The sequence below is a fragment of the Pongo pygmaeus genome, chromosome 17 (assembly GCF_028885625.2).
Source record: "Pongo pygmaeus isolate AG05252 chromosome 17, NHGRI_mPonPyg2-v2.0_pri, whole genome shotgun sequence".
NCBI lineage: Eukaryota > Metazoa > Chordata > Mammalia > Primates > Hominidae > Pongo > Pongo pygmaeus.
In genome coordinates, this window is record NC_072390.2 from 6,913,137 (window position 1) to 6,935,505 (window position 22,369).

Below are 22,369 nucleotides of genomic sequence, written 5' to 3' on the forward strand. Positions count from 1 at the left end.
TCCACTTTCCATTCCATTCCATTCCACATTCCATTCCACATTCCATTCCATTCCATTACATATTCCATTCCATTCCATTCCATTCCATTGCATTCCATTGTATTCCACATTCCATTCCACTTCATACCATTCGCATTCCATTCCCTTCCATTCCACATTCCATTCCATTCTGTTTCACATTCCTTTCCACTTTCCACTCCATTTAATTTCACGTTCCTTTCCACATACCATTTCATTCCATTCCACATTTCATTCCATTCCAAATTCCATTCCATTCCATATCCCATTCTATTTGAATTTCACTTTCCATTCTGTTTCCATTTCACATGCCATTCCATTCCATTCCACATTCCATTCCATTCCATTCCACATTCCATTCCATTCCATTCCACATTCCATTCCATTCCATTCCATTCCACATTCTATTCTATTCCATTCCACATTCCATTCCACATTCCATTCTAATCCATTCTACATTGCATTCCATTCCATTCCACATTTTGTTCCATTCCACCTTCCATTCCCTGTTGCATTCCATTGCATTCCACATTCCATTTCATTCTATATTCTGTTCCATTCCATTCCATTCCATTCCATCTTCCATTCCATTCTGCATTCCATTCAATTCCATTCCATTCCACATTTCATTCCACATTCCATTCCGTTCCAACCTATTCCATTCCACGTACCATTGCCCATTCCATTCAACATTCCATTCCGTTCCATGAAATTCCATTACAAGTTCTATTCCACATTCCATTTCACTTTCCATTCCATTCCATTCCACATTGAACTCCTTTCCGTTCCCTCCCATTCCGAATTCCATTCCATTCTATTCCACATTTCATTCCATTGCATTCCGATCCACATTCTTTTCCATTCCATTCCACCTTCCATTCCATTCCAATCCATTCAATATTCCTTTCCACATTCCATTCCATACCATTCCAAATTGCATTGCATTCCATTCCACGTTCCATTCCATTCCATTGCATTCCAAATTTCATTCCACATTCCATTCCACATTCCTTTCCATTCCATTCCACGTACCATTCCACATTCCATAGCATTCCATTCCACATTCTGTTCCATTCCATTCCACATTCCATTCTATTTCCATTTGACATTCTATTCTATTTCCATTTTAAATTCCATTCCATTCCACATTCCATTCCACATTCCATTCCATTACATTCCACATTCCATTCCACATTCAATTCCATTCCATTCCACATTCCATTCCTTTGCACTTTACGTTCCATTCCTTACATTCCATTCCACATTACATTCCACGTTGCATCCCACTGCATTCCACTTTCCATACTATTCCACTCCATGTTCCATTCCATTCCATTCCACATTACATTCCATTATATTCCACATTCCATTCCATTCCACGTTCCATTCCTTTCCATTCCATGATACATTCCACATTCCATTCCACGTTCCATTCCACGTTCTATTCCATGTTCCTTTCCATTCCACCTTCCATTCCATTTCAATCCATTCAATATTCCATTACACATTCCATTCCATTGCTTTCCAATTTCTATTCCATTCCATTCAACGTTAAATTCCATTCCATTCCACATTTCATTCCATTCTATTCCACTTTCCATTCCATTCCATGCCACATTCCATTCCATTCCTTTCCACATTCCATTCCATTCGACTCTACATTCCATTCCATTCCATTCCATTCCACATTCCATTCCCCATTCCATTCCCTTCCATTCCAAATTCCATTCCATTCCATTCCACATTCCATTACTTTCCATTCCCTTCCATTCCACAATCCATTCCATTCTATTTCACATTTCTTTCCATTCCATGCCATTCCACTTCCTTTCCATTCCATTCCACCTTCCATTCCATTCCAATCCATTCCATTTTCCTTTCCACATTCCATTCCATTCCATTACACATTCCATTCCATTCCATTCCATTCCTTTAGATTCCACATTCCTTTCCATTCCATTCCACATTCCCTTCCTTTCCATTCCACTTTCCTTTTCACATTCCATTCCATTCCATACCATTCAACGTTACATTCCATATTCCATTCCAATTTCCATTCTGTTCCATTCCATTCCATTCCAAATTCCATTACCCATTCCTTTCCATTATATTCCATGTTTCTTTCCTCATTCCATTCCACGTTCCCATCCATTGCATTCCACAATCCATTCCTCATTCCGTTCCACGTTCCATTCCATTCCATTCCACATTCCATTCCACGTTCCATTCCACGTTCCATTCCATGTTCCATTCCATTCGATTCCACGTTCCTTTCCTCATTACATTCGACGTTGCACTCCATTCCATTCCACATTCCATAACTCATTCCACTCCACGTTTCATTCCATATTCCATTCCAAATTCCATTCAGTGTTTCATTCCACGTTCCGTTGCATTCCATTCCTCGTTCCATTCTTCAATCCATTCTACGTTCCATTCCATTCCATTCCACATTCCATTCCTCATTCTGTTTCACATTCCATTCCATTCCATTCCACATTCCATTCCATTCTATTCCGCTTTCCATTCCATATTCCTTTCCATTCAATTCCACATTTCATTACATGTTCCATTCCACTCCATTCCACGTTCCAATCCTTATTCCATTCCACATTCCATTCCATTCCATTCCACATTCCATTCCACATTCCGTTCCATGTTCCATTCCATTCCATTCCACATTCCATTCCATTCGGCTTCACATTTCTTTCCACATTCTATTCCATTCCCTTTCACTTCCCGTTCCACATTCCACTCCATTACATTCCAAATTCCTTTCCATTCTATTCCATTCATTTCCTCATTCCATAACACATTACATCAGATTACATTCCATGTTTCGTTCCATTCCTTTCCACGTTCCATTTCATATAGCATTCCATTACTTTCCACATTCCATTGCATATTTTTCTCCATTCCATTCCACTCGATTCCACATTCCATTCCATTCCATTCCACATTCCATTCCATTCAATTGCACATTCCATTCCACATTGCATTCCACATTCCATTCCACATTCCAATCCATTCCATTCCACGTTACATTCCACATTCCATAACATTCCTTTTCACATTCCATTCCATTCCATACCTCATTCCATTCCATTCCATACCACATTCCATTCCATTCCATACCACATTCCATTCCATTCCTTTCCACATTCCATTCTATTTCTATTTCACATTCCATTCTATTTCCATTTCAAATTCCATTCCATTCCACATTCCATTCCACTTTCCATTCCATTAGATTCCACATTTCATTCCACATTCCATTCCATTCCACTTTAAATTGCATTCCTTCCATTCCATTCCACATTCCATTCCAGGTTCCATCCCACTCCATTTCGCTTTCCATACTATTCCACTCCACATTCCGTTCCATTCCATTCCACATTCCATTCCATTCCATGCCACATTCCATTCCATTCCGTGCCACATTCCATTCCATTCCATTCCATCTTCCATTCCATTCCACTCCACATTTCATTCCATTACATTCCATTCCACATTCCATTCCATTCCATTCCATTGCATTCCACATTTCATTCCCCATTCCATTCCCTTCCATTCCACATTCCATTGCATTAAATTACACACTCCATTCCATTCCATTCCAAGCCTCGTTTCACTCTATTCAAATCCACATTCCATTGAATTCCAGGCCACTTTCCATTACTTTCCTTTCCATATTCCATACCATTCCTTCCATATCCATTCCATTCCACTTTCCATTACATTCCATTCCATATTTCCATCCATTCCGTTACACATTCCATTCCATTCCATTCCATTCCACATTCCATTCCATTCCATTTCACCATCCATTCCATTCCATTCCACATTCGATTCCAAATTCCATGCTACATCCCATTCCTTTCCATTCCACATTCCATTGCACATTCCATTCCATTCCATTTCACATTCTATTCCACATTTCAATGCACATTCCATGCCACATTCCATTCCATTCCCTTCCACATTCTATTCCACATTCAATTCCAAATTCCATGCCACATTCCATTGCATTCCATTCCACAATCTATTCCACATTCTATTCCACTTTCCATTCCACATTCCATTCCATTCCTTTCCACTTTCCATTCCATAAGCCATTCTGTTCCATTCCATTCCTCTTTCCATTCCATAATCTACTCAATTCCATTCCCCTTTCCATTCCAAATTCCATTCCATTCCATTCCAGATTCCATTCCGCTTTCCAATCCACTTTCCGTTCCACATTTCATTCCATGTTCCATTACATTCCATTCAATTTCATTCCACATTCCTTTCCTTTCCGTTCCAATTTACTTTCCATTCCATTACACATTCCATTCCTTTCCATTCCACATTCCATTCCATTCCCTTCTACTTTAAGTTCCTTTCCATTCCACTTTACATTCCATTCCATTCCACATTCCATTCCTTTCCATTCCACATTCCATTCCATTCCATTCTACATTCCGTTCCTTTCCTTTCCACATTCCTTTCCACTTTCCAACCCATTCCATTCCACATTCCATTCCACACCTATTTCCATTCCATGCCACATTCCATTCAACATTCCACCCCATTTCATTCCACATTCCATCACACATTCCATTCCACACCATTCCACATTCCATTCCATTAAACAGTCCATTCCACATTCCAATAAAATCCATTCCACATTCCATTCCACATTCCATTCCATTCAACTCCACATTCCATTCCACATTCCATTACATTCAATTCAAAATTTCATTCCACATTCCATTCATTGCATTCTCCATTCCATACCATTCCGTTCCATTGCACATTCTATTCCATTCCATTCCTTTCCACATTCCTTCCCATTCCATTCCACATTCCCTTCTATTCCATTCCACATCTCATTCCGTTCCATTCCATTCCATTCCCCATTCCATTCCCCTTTCCATTCCATTCCATTCCATTCGATTCCAGATTCGCTTCCATTCCATTCCATTCCAGATTCCAATCCATTGCATTCCACGTTCCATTCCATTTCACATTCCATTCCACATTCCATTCCGTTCTATTTGACATTCCATTCCACATGGCATACCATTCCATTCCATATGCCATTCCACATTCCATTCCATTCCGTTCCACTTTGCATTCCATTCCATTGAATTCCACATTCCATTCCATTCTATTTCACATTCCATTCCATTCCATTCCACATTCCATTCCATTATATTCCATTCCACATTCCATTCCATTACATTCCATTCCACATTCTATTCCATTGCATTCCACATTCCACTCCGTTCATTGAATTCCAAATTCCATTCAATTCCATTCCACATTCCATTAGATTCCATTCCATTCCTCTTTCCATTTCATTCCATTGCACATTCCATTCCATTCCATTCCACATTCCACACCACATTCCATTCCAATCCAAACTGCATTCCATTCCATATACCATCCCATTCCTTTCCAAATTCCGTGCCTTTCCATTACACATTCCATTTCTTTCCATTCCACATTCCATTCCGTTCTATTCGACATTCCATTCCACATTGCATACCATTCCATTCCATATTCCATTCCACATTCCACTCCATTCCATTCCACTTTGTGTTCCATTCCATTGAATTCCACTTTCCATTCCATTCCATTCCACATTCAATTCCATTCCATTCCACATTCCATTCCATTATATTCCATTCCGCATTCCATTCCATTACATTCCATTCTACATTCCATTCCATTGCATTCCACATTCCACTCTAGTCATTGAATTCCAAATTCCATTCCATTCCATTCCACATTCCTTTACACTTTCTATTCCACGTTGCATTCCGCATTCCATTCCCTTCCTTTACACATTCCATTCCATTCCATTACTCATTCCATTCCACTTTCCGTTCCTTATTAAATTGCACGTTCAGTTACTCGTTTAATTCCATGTTCCATTCCATTGTCCATTCCATTCCATTCCACATTCCATTCCATATTCCATTCCATTCCATTCCATATTCCACAGCATTCCATTCCATTCCATTCCACATTCCATTCTATTGCATTCCACGTTCCATTCCACGTTTCATTCCACTGAAATCCACCTTCCATTCCATTCCATTCCACTTTCCAATTCATTCCATTCCACATTCCATTCCACATTCCATTTCACATTCAATTCCACATTCCTTTTCACAATCCATTCCACATTCCATTCCGCATTGCATTCCACATTCCATTTCACATTCCATTCCACATTCCATTTCACATTCCACATTCCATTCCATTCCACTTCACATTCCATTCCATTTCACATTCCATTCCAATACCTTCTACATTCCATTCCACATTCCATTCAATTCTGTTCCACATTCTATTCCGTTCCGTTCCACATTCCATTACTTTGCTTTCCATTCCACATTCCATTCCACATTCCATTCCACATTCCATACCATTCCATTAAACATTATATTCCACATTCCATTAAATTCCACATTCTATTGCATTACGTTCCATGTTCCATTCCATTCCTTTCAACATTCCATTCCACACCATTCCATTCCATTCCACATTCCGTTCCGTTGCATTCCGTTCCAGATTCCATTCCACATTCCATCCCTTTCTATTCCACATTCCATTCCACATTGTTTTCCATTCCATTCCATATTCCATTCCATTCCATTCCGTTGCAAACCTTTCCATTCCACTTTCCATTCCATTCCACATTCCATTCCAGATTCCTTGCCTCATCCCATTCAACGTTCCGTTGCGTTACTTTCCACTTTGCATTCCCCGTTACATTCCATTCCACATTCCATTCCAGATTCCTTTCCACATCCCATTCAACTTTCTATTGCGTTACTTTCCATGTTCCATTCCCCGTTCCATTCCATTCCATTCCACATTCCATTCTACAGGCCTTTCCTTTGCATTCTACATTCCATTCCACAGTCAATTCCACATTCCATTAAGTTCCATTCCACATTCCTTTCCATTCCATTCCACATTCTATTCCACGTTCCATACTACATTCCCTTCCTTTGCATTCCACGTTCCATTACACATTCAATTACACATTCCATTCCGTTGCATTCCACATTGCATTCCATTCCATTCCACATTCCATTCCATTCCACATTCCATTCCACATTCCATTCCTCTTTCTATTCCACTTTTCAATCCAAACCATTCCACGTTCCATTCAATGTTTCATTCCACATTCCATTCCACATTCCATTCAACTTTAAATTCCATTACATTCCACGTTCCATTCCCCATTCCATTCTATTCCATTCCACGTTCCATTCTACATTTCAATCCTTTGCATTCCACGTTCAACACCACTTTCAATTCCACATTCCATTCCACTTTCCATTCCATTCCATTCCACATTGCATTCCACATTGCATTCCACATTCCATTCCATTCCATTCCACATTGCATTCCACATTCCTTTGCACATTCCATTCCATTCAATTGCATATTCCATTCTACATTCCATTGCATTCCATTCAACTTTCCATTCCACAATCCGTTCCACTTTCCATTCCACTATCCATTCCATTCCATTACTCATTCCATTCCGCTTTCCGTTCCACGTTCAATTGCACGTTCAATTACTCCTTTCATTCCATGTTCCATTCCATTGTCCATTCCATTGTCCATTCCACATTCCATTCCATATTCCATTCTGTTCCATTCCATATTCTAAACCATTCCGTTCCATTCCATTCCACATTCCATTCTATTGCATTCCACGTTCCATTCCACGTTTCATTCCACTAAATTCCTCGTTCCATTCCATTCCATTCCACTTTCCATTTCATTCCATTCCACATTCCATTTCACATTCCATTTCACATTCAATTCCACATTCCATTTCACATTCCATTCCACATTCCATTCCGCATTCCATTCCACATTCCATTTCACATTCCACTCCACATTCCATTTCACATTCCACATTCCATTCCATTCCATTTCACATTCCATTCCATTTCACATTCCATTCCAATACCTTCTACGTTCCATTCCACATTCCATTCCATTCTGTTCCACATTCTTTTCCATTCCATTCCACCTTCCATTACTTTGCTTTCCATTCCACATTCCATTCCATTCTATTCCATTCCACATTCCATTCCACGTTCCATCCCATTCCATTAAACATTATATTCCTCATTCCATTCCATTCCACATTCTATTGCATTACGTTCCACGTTCCATTCCATTCCTTTCAACATTCCATTCCACTCCATTCCATTCCACTCCACATTCAGTTCCATTTCATTCCCTTCCAGATTCCATTCCACATTCCATCACTTTCTATTCCACATTCCATTCCACATTTTGTTCCATTCCATTCAACATTCCATTCCATTCCATTCCGTTCCATACCATTCCATTCCACTTTCCATTCCATTCCACATTCCATTCCAGATTCCTTGCCACATCCCATTCAACGTTCCATTGCGTTACTTTCCACTTTGCATTCCCCGTTACATTCCATTCCACATTCCATTCCAGATTCCTTTCCACATCCCATTCAACATTCTATTGCGTTACTTTCCATGTTCCATTCCCCATTCCATTCCACATTCCATTGTACATGCCTTTCCTTTGCATTCTACATTCCATTCCACATTCAATTCCACATTCCATTAAGTTCCATTGCACATTCCTTTCCATTCCATTCCACATTCTATTCCACGTTCCATACTACATTCCCTTCCTTTGCATTCCACGTTCCATTACACATTCAATTACACATTCCATTCCGTTCCATTCCACATTGCATTCCATTCCATTCCACATTCCATTCCACATTCCATTCCACTTTCCTTTCCTCATTCTATTCCACTTTTCATTCCAAACCATTCCACGTTCCATTCAAAGTTTCATTCCACATTCCGTTCCACATTCCATTCAACTTTAAATTCCATTACATTCCACGTTCCATTCCCCATTCCATTCTATTCCGTTCCACGTTCCATTCTACATTTCAATCCTTTGCATTCCACGTTCAATACCACTTTCAATTCCACATTCCATTCCACTTTCCATTCCATTCCACATTGCATTCCACATTGCATTCCACATTCCATTCCATTCCATTCCATTCCATTCCACATTGCATTCCACATTGCATTCCACATTCCTTTGCACATTCCATTCCATTCAATTGCATATTCCATTCTACATTCCATTGCATTCCATTCAACTTTCCATTCCTCAATCCATTCCACTTTCCATTCCACTATCCGATCCTTTCCATTCCACATTCCATTCCATTCAATTCCACATTCCATTCCATTCCATTCCACATTCCATTCAATTCCATTGCACGTTACATTCCATGTTCCATTCCACGTATGTTTGCATTCCATTCCACGTTCCATTCCATTCCATTCCACATTCCCTTTCACATTCCATTCTACATTTCATTTCACATTCCGTTTCACTTACCTTTCCATTCCATTCCACGATCCTTTCCATTCCATTACACGTTCTGTTTCATTCCATTCAACATTCCATTCTACCTTCCATTTCACATTAAATTCCATGTCACTTTCCATTCCACATTCCATTCCATTCCATTCACATTCCATTCCACTTTCCATTACATTCCATTCCTCTGCACATTCCATTCCATTCCATTCCACATTCCATTCCACATTCGATTTCACATTCCATTGCACATTCCATTCCACATTTCTTTCCACAGTCCATTCCATTCCATTCCACAGTCAATTCCATGATATTCTACATTCCACTGCATTCCATTCCACGTTCCTTTCCATTCAATTCCACGTTTCATTGCATTCTGTTCCACATTCCATTCCATATTCCATTCCACATTCCATTTCCCATTCCATTCCCTTCCATTCCACTTTCCAATCCATTCCTTTCCACGTTCCATTCCATTCAACTGCACGTTCCATTCCATTCCATTCTTCTTTCCATTCCACATTCCATTCCACATTCCTTTCCGCATTCCATTCCATTACATTCCACATTTTATTCCATTCCATTCCACGATCAATTCCATTGTATTCCACGTTCCATTCCATTCCATTACACAATCCATTCCATTCCATTCCATATTCCATTCCACGTTCCATTCCATTCTTTTCCAAGTTCCATTCCATTCCACTTTTCATTTAATTCCATTCCACAATCCATTCCACATTCCATTTAACATTCCATTCCACATTCCATTATACATACCATTCCAGCTTTCATTCCACATTCTCTTCCACGGTCCATTCCATTCCTTTCCACATTCCATTCCATTCCATTCCATTCCACATTCCATTCCATTCTATTCAACTTTCCTTTCCATTCCATTCCAACTTCATTTCCATTCCATTCTACAATCCATTCCGTATTCCATTCCACTCCACCTTCATTTCCATTCCATTCCACAATCCATTCCGTATTCCATTCCACATTCCATTCCGCATTCCAGTCTGTTGCATTCCACAGTCCCTTCCATTACCTTCCACCTTCTACTCAATTCCATTCCACCTTCCTTTAAATTCCATTCTACTTTCCATTCCACATTCCATTCCACATTCCTTTCCGCATTCCATTCCATTCCATTCCACATTTTATTCCATTCCATTCCACGATCAATTCCATTGTATTCCACGTTCCATTCCATTCCATTACACAATCCATTCCATTCCATTCCATATTCCATTCCACGTTCCATTCCATTCTTTTCCAAGTTCCATTCCATTCCATTCCACTTTTCATTTAATTCCATTCCACAATCCATTCCACATTCCATTTAACATTCCATTCCACATTCCATTATACATACCATTCCAGCTTTCATTCCACATTCTCTTCCACGGTCCATTCCATTCCTTTCCACATTCCATTCCATTCCATTCCATTCCACATTCCATTCCATTCTATTCAACTTTCCTTTCCATTCCATTCCAACTTCATTTCCATTCCATTCTACAATCCATTCCGTATTCCATTCCACTCCACCGTCATTTCCATTCCATTCCACAATCCATTCCGTATTCCATTCCACATTCCATTCCGCATTCCAGTCTGTTGCATTCCACAGTCCCTTCCATTACCTTCCACGTTCTATTCAATTCCATTCCACCTTCCTTTAAATTCCATTCTACTTTCCATTCCACATTCCATTCCTTTCCATTCCACATTCCCTTCCTTTCCATTCCACCTTCCATTCCATTCCATTCTACATTCCATTCCATTCCATTCCACAATCCATTCCATTTCATTCCACTTTCCATTCCACTTTCCAATCCATTCCATTCCATGTCCTATTCCATTCCATTCCACGTTCCATTTCATTCCATTCCACAATCCATTCCACATTCCATTTCACATTACATCCTACATTCCATTCCACTGTCCATTCTACATTCTATTCCATGATCCGTTCCATACCATTCCACATTCCTTTACAATCCATTCCTTTCCACTTTGCATTCCATTCCATTCCACATTCCATTCTGCATTCCATTCCCTTGCATTCCACACTCCATTCACTTCCCTTCCACTTTCTATTCAGTTCCATTTTATGTTCCATTAAATTCCATTCCACGTTCCATTCCATATTCTGTTCCATTCCATTCCACCTTCTGTTAATCATTCGTTTCCATTCCACTCCACATCCCATTTCCCATTGCATTCCATTCCATTCCACATTACATTCCACGTTCCAGTCCATTGCATTCCACATTTCATTCCACATTCCATTCCATTCCATTACACATTCCATTACACGTTCCTATCCATTCCATTACATGTTCCATTCCACTTTCCATTCCACATTCCATTCCTCATTCCAATCCACATTCCATTTCACATTCCATTCCATTCCATTTCATGTTCCATTCCACATTCCACTCCATTCCATTCCTCATTCCATTCCACATTGCATTACACAATCCATTCCACTTTGCATTCCATTCCATGCCACATTCCATTCCACGTTCCATTCCTTTCCATTCCATCTTCGATTCCACATTCAATTCCAATACGTTTCTCATTCCTTTCCACATTCCATTGCACATTGCATTTCATATTTCATTCCATTCCATTTAACATTCCATTCCACATTGCACTCCTTTCCATTTGACACGCTATTCCATATTCTATTCAACATTCCATTCCTTTCCATTCCACATTTCTTTCCACATTCCATTCAGCATTCCATTCCACATTCCATTCCACATTCCATTCCACACTCCATTAAAGGTACCATTCCACAATCCATTCCATTCCATTCCACATTCCTTTCCACATTCCATTCCGCATTCCATTCCGCATTCCATTCCATTCCATTCCACATTCCATCCACATTCCATTCAATTCAATTTCACATTCCATTCCTTTCCATTCCAGATTCCTTTCCACATTCCCTTCCACATTCCATTTCACATTCCATTCCACCTTCCTTTCTAAGTTCCATTCCAAGTGCCATTCAACTAAATTCCACATTCCATTCCCCATTACATTGCATTCCATTCCAATTTCCTTTCCACATTCCATTCCAGTTTCCATTCCATTCCATTCCACATTGCATTACACTTTCCTTTCCATTCCATTCCACATTCCACACCACTTTCCATTCCACGTTCCATTCCACTTCACAATCCAAATTCTATCTCACATTCCATTACATTCCATTTCACATTGCGTTCCACATTCCACTCCATTCCATTTCACTTTCCATTCCACATTTCTTTCCAGAGTCCATTCCACATACCTTTCCATTACATCCCACATTCCATTCTACGCTCCGTTCCTTTACTTTCCACGGTAAATTCCACATTCCGTTCCATTTTATTTGACATACTATTCCACCTTCCATTACACATTCCATTTCACATTCCATTCCGTTCCAACACACATTCAATTCCACACTCCATTCCACATTCCATTCCACTTTCCATTCCGTTCCATTCCATATTCCCTTCCACGATCCATTCCCCATTACATTCCACATTCCATTCCACATTCCTTTCCACATTCCATTAAATTCCATACCACATTCCATTCCATTCTATTCAACATTCCATTCCACGTTCCATTCAACGTTCTATTCCAAATTCCAATGAATATCATTCCACGTTGCATTCCGCATTCCATTCCATTCCATTCCACTTTCCTTTCAACATTCCATTCCCCATTCCATTCCACATTACTTTTCACATTCCATTCCTTTCCATTCCACATTCATTCAACATTCCATTCCCCATTCCGTTCCACATTCCATTCCACTTACCATTCCATTCAATTCCATATTCCATTAAATTTCCTTCCACATTCCAATCCACACACCAATCCACATTTCATTGCACATTCCATTCCGTTCCATTCTACATTCCTTTCCACATTCCATTCCACTTTCCATTCCACATTCCATTCCATTCCATTCCTCATTCCATTACACATTCCATTCCGTTCAATTTCTCATTGCATTCCACATTCCATTCCACATTGCATCCCATTCCATTACATATTCCATTCCACAATCTTTCCATTCCATTCCACATTCCATTCCACTCCATTCCATTCCACATTCCATTCCATTCCATTCCACATTCCATTCCATTCCATTGAATTTCACATCCCATTCCATTCCATTCCACGTTCCCTTCCATTCCATTCCATTCCACATTCCATTCCACGTTCCATTCCACGTTTCTTTCCATTCCATTCCACTTTCCATTCCACGTTCCTGTCCATTCAATTCCATGTTCCGTTCCACGTTTTATTCCATTATATTCCACTTTGCAATTCACATTCCATTCCACATTGCATTTCACTTTCCATTCCTCATTGCATTCCACATTCCTTTCCATTCCATTCCACGTTCCATTCCACTTTCCATCCCACGTAACATTCCATATTCCATTCCATGTTCCGTTCTATTACATTCCACGTTGCATTCCACGATCCTTTCCGCATTCCATTCCCCATTCCATTCCATTCCATTCCACATTCAATTCCACATTCCACACCTTTCCATTCCTCGTCCTTTCCAAGTTACATTCCACGTTCCATTCCACGATCCATTCCATTCCACATTCCATTTCACATACCATTGCATTCCCTTCCGCATTCCGTTCCACATTCCTTTGCACATTCCATTCCATTCCATTGCATATTCCATTCCACTTTCCATTCCCTTCCATTACACAATCCATGCAACTTTCCATTCCATGTTCCATGATTTTCCATTCCACTTTCCCTTTCACATTCCACTCCACATTCAATTTCACATTCTATTCCATTCCATTATATTCCACATTCCATTCTACTTTCCCCTCCACATTCCTTTCCATTCCATTTCACATACCATTCCACATTCCATTCCATTCCACTTTCCATCCTACAACCATTCCACACTCCATTCCACATTCCATTCCATTGCATTCCACTTTTCATTCCACGTTCTCTTCCACATTCCATTCCACATTCCATTGCGTTCCATTCCACATTCTGTTCCACATTCCATTCCATATTCCTTTGCACATACCTTTGCATTCCATTCCACATTCCATTCCACATTCCATTCCACATTCCATTCTGTTCCATTCCGCATTCCATTCCACACTCCATTCCACATTCCATTCCGTCCAATTCCCCCTTCCATTCCACACTCCAATGCACATTCCATTCCACATTCCATTCCGTTCCATTCCACATTCCTTTCCACCTTCCTTACCGCGTTGCATTCCACTTTAAATTCCACATTCCAATCCACACTCCATTCCACCTTACATTCCACATTCCATTCCGTACCATTCCACATTCCTTTCCACTTTCCATTTCTCATCCCATTCCGTTCCAATCCACATTCCAATACATATTCCATTTCATTGAATTTCACTTTCCATTCTGTTCCATTGCACATTCCTTTCCACATTTCGTTCCACATTCCAATGCACATTCCTGTCCACATTCCATTCCATCCCATTCCACATTTCAATCCATTCCATTCCACATTGCAATCCATTCCATTCCACTTTCCATTTCACATTCCATTCCGTTCCATTCCACATTCATTCCACATTCCATTCCACATTCCATTCCACATTCCGTTCCAATTTCCATTCCACATTCCATTCCATTCCATTACACATTCCATTTCACATTCCATTACACATTCCATTCCAAATTTCATTTCATTCCTTTCCACTTTCCATTTCACATTCCATTTAACGTTCCATGTTTTTACAATCCACGTTCCAATCACGTTCCATTCCACGTCCCTTTAAATTTCATTCGACGTTCAATTCCACAGTCTATTTCATTGCATTTTGCGTTCCATGCTACTTTCCATTCAACATTCCATTCCACGTTCTATTCCATCCATTCCATATTCCATTCCACACTCCATACCTCATTCCATTCCACATACCATTCCGTTCCATTCCACATTCCATTAGACATCCCATTCCTCGTTCCATTCCACATTCCATTCCATTGCCTTCCACATTCCATTCCACATTCCAATCCACAACACACTAAATTTCATTTCACATTCCATTCCACATTCCATTCCACATTCCATTCTACGACATTCCACGTTCCATTCCACGTTCTATTCCACGTTTCATTCCATTCCATTCCACGTTCCATTCCACTTTCCATTACACTGAATTCCACGTTCCGTTCCACATTCAATTCCATTCCATTCCTCGTTGCATTTCACATTCCATTCCACATTCCATTCCACATCCATTTGCATTTCATTCCTCATTCCATTCCATTCCTCATTCCATTCCATGTTCCATTCCCCATATCATTCCACGTTCCATTCCACGTTGCATTCCACGTTCCATTACATTCCATTCCGCGTTCCATTCCTTGTTCCTTTCCACATTCCATTCCACATTCCATTGCATTCTGTTCCGTTCCATTCTAATTTCCATTCCACATTCATTCCACGTTCCATTCCATATTCCATTCCTTTGCATTCCACGTTCCTTTCCACGTTCCATTCCATCTTCCATTCCACGATCAATTCCATTCCATTCGACATTTCTTTCCACATTCCATTTCACAATCCACTCCACATTCCATTTGCCGTACCATTGCATTCCCTTCCACAGTCCATTCCACATTCCTTTGCACAATCTTTTCCACTACATTGCACATTATATTCCACATTCCATTCCTTTCCATTCCATTCCACATTCCTTTCCGCATTCCATTCCACTCCATTCCACATTCCATTCCATGTTCCAATTCACGTTCCGTTTCATTCCATTCCACATTGCATTCCACGTTGCATTTCACATTCCATTCCACATTCAATTTCACATTCCATTCCATTCCATTTTACATTCTACATTCCATTCCACGTTTCTTTGTATTCCATTCCACATTCCATTTCATGCCATTCCACGTTCCATTCCACATTCATTTTCCGATTCCATTCCATTCCATTCCATTGTATTCCACACTCCAATCCGTTCCATTTCACATTCCATTCCATTCCATTCTATTCCACTTACAATTCCATTCCAATCCATTCCACATTCCATTGCATTCCATTCCACATTCCATTCCATATTCCGTTCCACATTCCATTCTGTTCCTTTCCACAATCCATTCCACACTCCATTCCACATTCCATTCCACATTCCATTCCGTTCCATTCCGCACTGCTTTCCATATTCCATTCCACATTCCTTTCCATTCCTTTCCACATTCCATTCCGTTCCATTCCACATTCCATTAAATTCCATTCCACATTCCATTCCATTCCATTCCACATTTCATAACTTTACATTCCACTGGGCATTCCACATTCAATTCCAAGTCGCATTCCACATTCCATTCCACTTTCCATTCCACGTTCCATTCCATTCCATTCCATGTTCCATTCCACGTTCAATTCCACATTGCATTCCACATTCCGTTCCACGTTTCATTCCATTCCATTCTACATTCCATTCCGCATTCAATTCCATTGCTTTCCACAATCCATTCCACATTCCATTCCATTCCATTCCACACTCCATTCTATTCCATTCCCCATTGTATTGCACGTTCCATTCCACCTTCCATACCACTTTTCTTTCCACGTTCCTTTCCACTTTGCATTCCACATTGAATTCAACATTACGATTCACTTTCCATTCCCTTCCATTCCACATTGCATTCCGCATTCCATTTCATTCCATTCCACATTCCATTCCATTGAACTCCACTTTCCATTCAACATTCCATTCCATTCCATTCCACATTCCATTGTACTTTCTATTACATTCCTATCCACGTTCCATTCCACTTTCCATTCCACATTCCATTCCACATTCCATTCCACTTTCAATTCCACATTCTATTCCTTTCTATTCCACATTCCATTCCACATTCCATTCCACATTCCATTCCAAATTCCATTCCATTACATTGCACATTCCATTCCACATTCTATTCCATTACATTCCGCATTCCATTCCACAATGCATTCCACTTTGCTTTCCTTTCCATTCCTTCTTCCATTCAACATTCCATTCCATTCGATTCCACATTCCATTCCATTCCATTTCACATCCCATTCCCCATTCCTTTCCACATTCCATTCCCAATTCTATTCCATTCCATTCCATATCCTATTCCACATTCCATTCCACGTTCATTCCACGTTCCATTTCACATTCCATTCCACGTTTCATTCCATTCTATTCCACAATCCATTCCATTCCTTTCCACATTCCATTCCATTCCATTCAATTCCATTTCACCTTCCTTATCATTCCATTCCCTTCCACATTCCATTCCTTTCCATTACACATTCCATTCCATTCCATTCCACATTCCATTCTATTTCATTCCATTCCATTCCACATTCCATTCCACATTCCATTCCCTTCCATTCCACATTCCATTACATTGCATTCCACATTTCATTCGAAGTTCTATTCCACGTTCAATTCCAAGTTCCATTCCACATTCAATTCCACATTCCATTCCACGTTGCATTCCATTCCATTTCAGATTTCACTGAACATTACATTCCTTTCCATTCCATATTCCATACCATTAAATTCCATTCCATTCCACATTCCATTCCATTCCATATTCCATTCCATTCCACATTCCATTCCACTCCATTCCACATTCCTTTCTGCATTTCATAAAATTCAATTCCACATTCCATTCCTTTCCATGCAATTCCATTTCACTTTCCTTATCATTGCGTTCCATTCCACATTCCATTCCTTTCCATTCAATTCCACATTACATTCTATTTCATTCCGTTCCATTCCACATTCCATTAAACGTTTCATTCCCTTCCATTCCACATTCCATTACATTCCATTCCACATTTCATTCGAAGTTCCATTCCACGTTCTATTCCACGTTGCATTCCACATTCCATTCCATTCCATTTCAGATTCGACTGCACATTCCATTCCATTCCATTCCATATTCCATACCAATAAATTCCATTCCATTCCACATTACATTCCACGTTCCATTCCATTCCATTCCACATTCCTTTCTGCATTCCGTAAAATCCCTTTCCACATTCCATTCCATTCCATTCCACTTTCCATAACTTTCCATTCCACATATCATTCCACATTCAGTTCCCCGTTGCATTCCATATTCCATTCCACCTTCCATTGCATATTCCATTCTGTTCCATTACACATCCCTTTCCACATTCCATTCCACTTTCCATTCCACTTTCCATTCCATTCCATTCCACATTGCATTCCACTACTCACTACTTTCCATTCCACTTTCCATTCCATTCCATTCCACATTCTTTCCACATTCCATTCCACATTCCATTCCATTCCATTTCACATTCCATTCCACATCCATTCCACATTCCATTATTCCATTCCACATTACATTACATTCCATTCCACTTTCCATTCCACGTTCCATTCTGCGTTCCATTCCATGTTTCATTCCATTCCATTCCACGTCCAATTCCAAGTTCCGTTGCTTTCAATTCCACGTTCTGTTCCACATTCCATTCCATTCCATTCCACATTGCATTTCATATTCCATTCCACTGTCCATTCCACATTCTTTTCGATTCCATTCCTCATTCCATACCACGTTCCATTCCACATATCATTCCACGTTCCATTCCACATTCCATTCCATTCCATTACATTGCACATTCCATTCCACATTCCATTCCACATTCCATTCCATTCCATTCCACATTCCTTTCCACATTCCTTTCCACATTACAATCCATGCGATTTCACAATCCATTAAACTTTCTATTCCACATTCCATCTCATTCCATTCCACATTCCATTCCACGTTCCGTTTCACATTCCATTGCACAATCCATTCTACATTCCATTGCATATTCCTTTACATTCCATCCCAGATTCCATTCGATGTTCCATTCCATTCCATTCCACTTTCCATTCAATGCTCCATTCCACATTCCATTCAACATTCTGTTTCATACCTTTCCACTTTTCATTCCACGTTCCATTTCACATTCCATTCCACATTCCATTCCCTTCCTTACCATTCTATTCCACATTCCACTACATTCAATTCCATTCTACATTCCATTCCATTCCATACCACATTCCATTCAATTCCCTTCCAGATTCCATTCCATTCCATTCCATATCCATTCCATTGCATTCCATTCCATTACACATTCCATTCCGCATTCCATTCCCTTCCTATCCACATTCCCTTCCATTACATTCCACTTTCCATTCCACGTTCCATTCCACGTTGCATTCCAAGTTCCATTTCTTGTTCCATTCCATTCCATTCCACATTTATTTCCATTCCATTCCACATTCCATACAAATCAATTTCATTGCATTCCACATTCCATTACATTCCAGTCCACATTCCAAGCCATTCCATTCCACATTGCATTTCACTTTCCATTCCATTCCACATTGCATTTCACTTTCCATTCCACATTCCATTGCATTCCACTTTCCATTCCACATTCCATTCCATTCCATCACACATTGCATTCCATATTCCATTCCATTCCTTTCCACATACCTTTCCAATCCATTCCACTTTCCATTTTACATTCCATTCCTTTCCATTATACATTCCATTCCATTCGTTTCCACATTCCATTCTACGTTCCATTCCACATTCCATTCCATTCATTTCCACTTTCCATTCCATAACATTCCACTTTCCACATCATTCCATTTCACATTCCACTCCACATTACAATTCACATTCCATTCCGCATTGCATTTCACATGCCTTTTAATTACATTCTATTCCATTCCACATTCCATTCTACTCTATTCCACATTCCATTCCACATTCCATTCATTTCCATTCCACATTCCATTCTACTCTATTCCACATTCCATTCCACATTTCATTCATTTCCATTCCACATTCCATTCCATTACGTTCTACATTCCATTCCATTCCATTCCAAATTCAATTCCTTTCCATTACATTATATTTCACATTTCATTCCATTTCATTATATTCCACATTCCATTCCTTTCCTTTCCATATTCCTTTCCATTCCATTCCATTCCAGATTCCATTCCTTTCCAGTATACGTTCCATTCCAAAATTCTTATTCCATTGAATTCCATATTCCATTCCTTGTTCCATTCCATTCCATTCCACATTGCATTCCACCTTCCATTCCGCATTCCATTTCACATTCCGTTCAATTCCTTTACACATTCCACTCCATTCCATTCCGCATTCCTTTCCACATTCTATACCATTCCATTCCACATTCCATTCAACATCCCATTCTATTCCATTCCACATTCCGTTCAACATTCCATTCTATTCCATTCCTTTCCACTCCAAATTCTATTCCATTCCATTCCATTCAACTTTCCATTCCACATTTCTTTCCATTACATTCCACATTGCATTCCCTTCCATTCCACAATCCATTCTAATCCATTCCACATTCAATTCCATTCCATCCCACATTGCGTTCGATTCCATTCCATTAAATATTGCATTCCATTCCATTCCACATTCCATTCAATTGCATTCCACATTCCACTCCATTCCATTTCACATTGCTTTCCATTCCATTCCTCATTCCATTCCACATTGAATTCCATTCCATTCCACATTCCATTCCACATTCCATTCTATTCCATTCCACATTGCATTGCACATTCCATTCCACATTCCATTCCATTCCATTCCACTTTAAATTCCATTCCATTCCGCGTTCCATTCCATTCCATTCCACATTGAATCCCCTTCCATTCCTTTCCACTTTCCATTCCATTCCATTCCAGATTCCATTCCATTGCATTCAACATTCCATTCCATATTCCTTTCCATTCCATTCCACTTTCCATTCCATTACATTTGACATTCAATTCCATTCCATTCCACATTCCATTCCATTCCATTCCATATTCCATGTCATTCCATTCCATATTCAATTCCATTTCGTTCCATTCCATTTCACATTCCATTCCATTCCTTTCCACATTCCGTTATATTCTATTCCAAATTCCATTCCATTCTACTCCACATTGCATTCCGTTGCATTACATTCGAAATTCCATTCCATTCCATTCACATTCCTTTGCATTCCATTACACATTGCATTCCATTCCTTTCCATTCCACTTTCCATTATACGTTCCATTCCATTCCATTCAGCGTTCTATTCCACGTTGCATTCCATATCCCATTCCATTGCATTTCCCATTCCATTCCTTTCAATTTCACATTCCATTCCACATTGCATTCCATTGCTTTCCACATTGCATTCCACTTTCCATTCCACATTCCATTCCATTCTACGTTACATTCCACGTTGCATTCCACGTCCCATTCGATTTCCTTCCACGTTTAATTCCACGTTCAATTCCATTCCATTTCATGTTGCATTCCACTTTCCTTTCAATTCCATTCCACATTCCATTCCATTACATTCCATTGCTTTCCATTCCACATTCCATTCCACATTCCAGTCCATATTCCTTTCCGTTCCATTCCACATTCCGTTCCATTCCATTCCAGATTCCTTTCCATTTCATTCTACATTCCATTTCACCTTCCATTCAACTGAAATCCACATTCTGTTCCATTCCGTTGCATTCCAGACCACATTCTATTCCTTAACATTCCATTCCACATTCTATTCCATTCTATTCCATTCCACATTCTATTCCATACCATTCTGCATTCAATTCCATTCAATTCCGTATTCCATTCCGTATTCCATTCCATTCCATTCCATTCCACATTCCATTCCATTCAAATCCACATTCCATTCCATTCCATTGCACATTCCATTCCATTCCATGCCATTCCACATTCCATTCCATTCTGTTCCACATTCCATTCCACATTCCCTTCCATATTCCATTAAATTCCATTCCATTCCACATTCCGTTCCATTCTGTTTG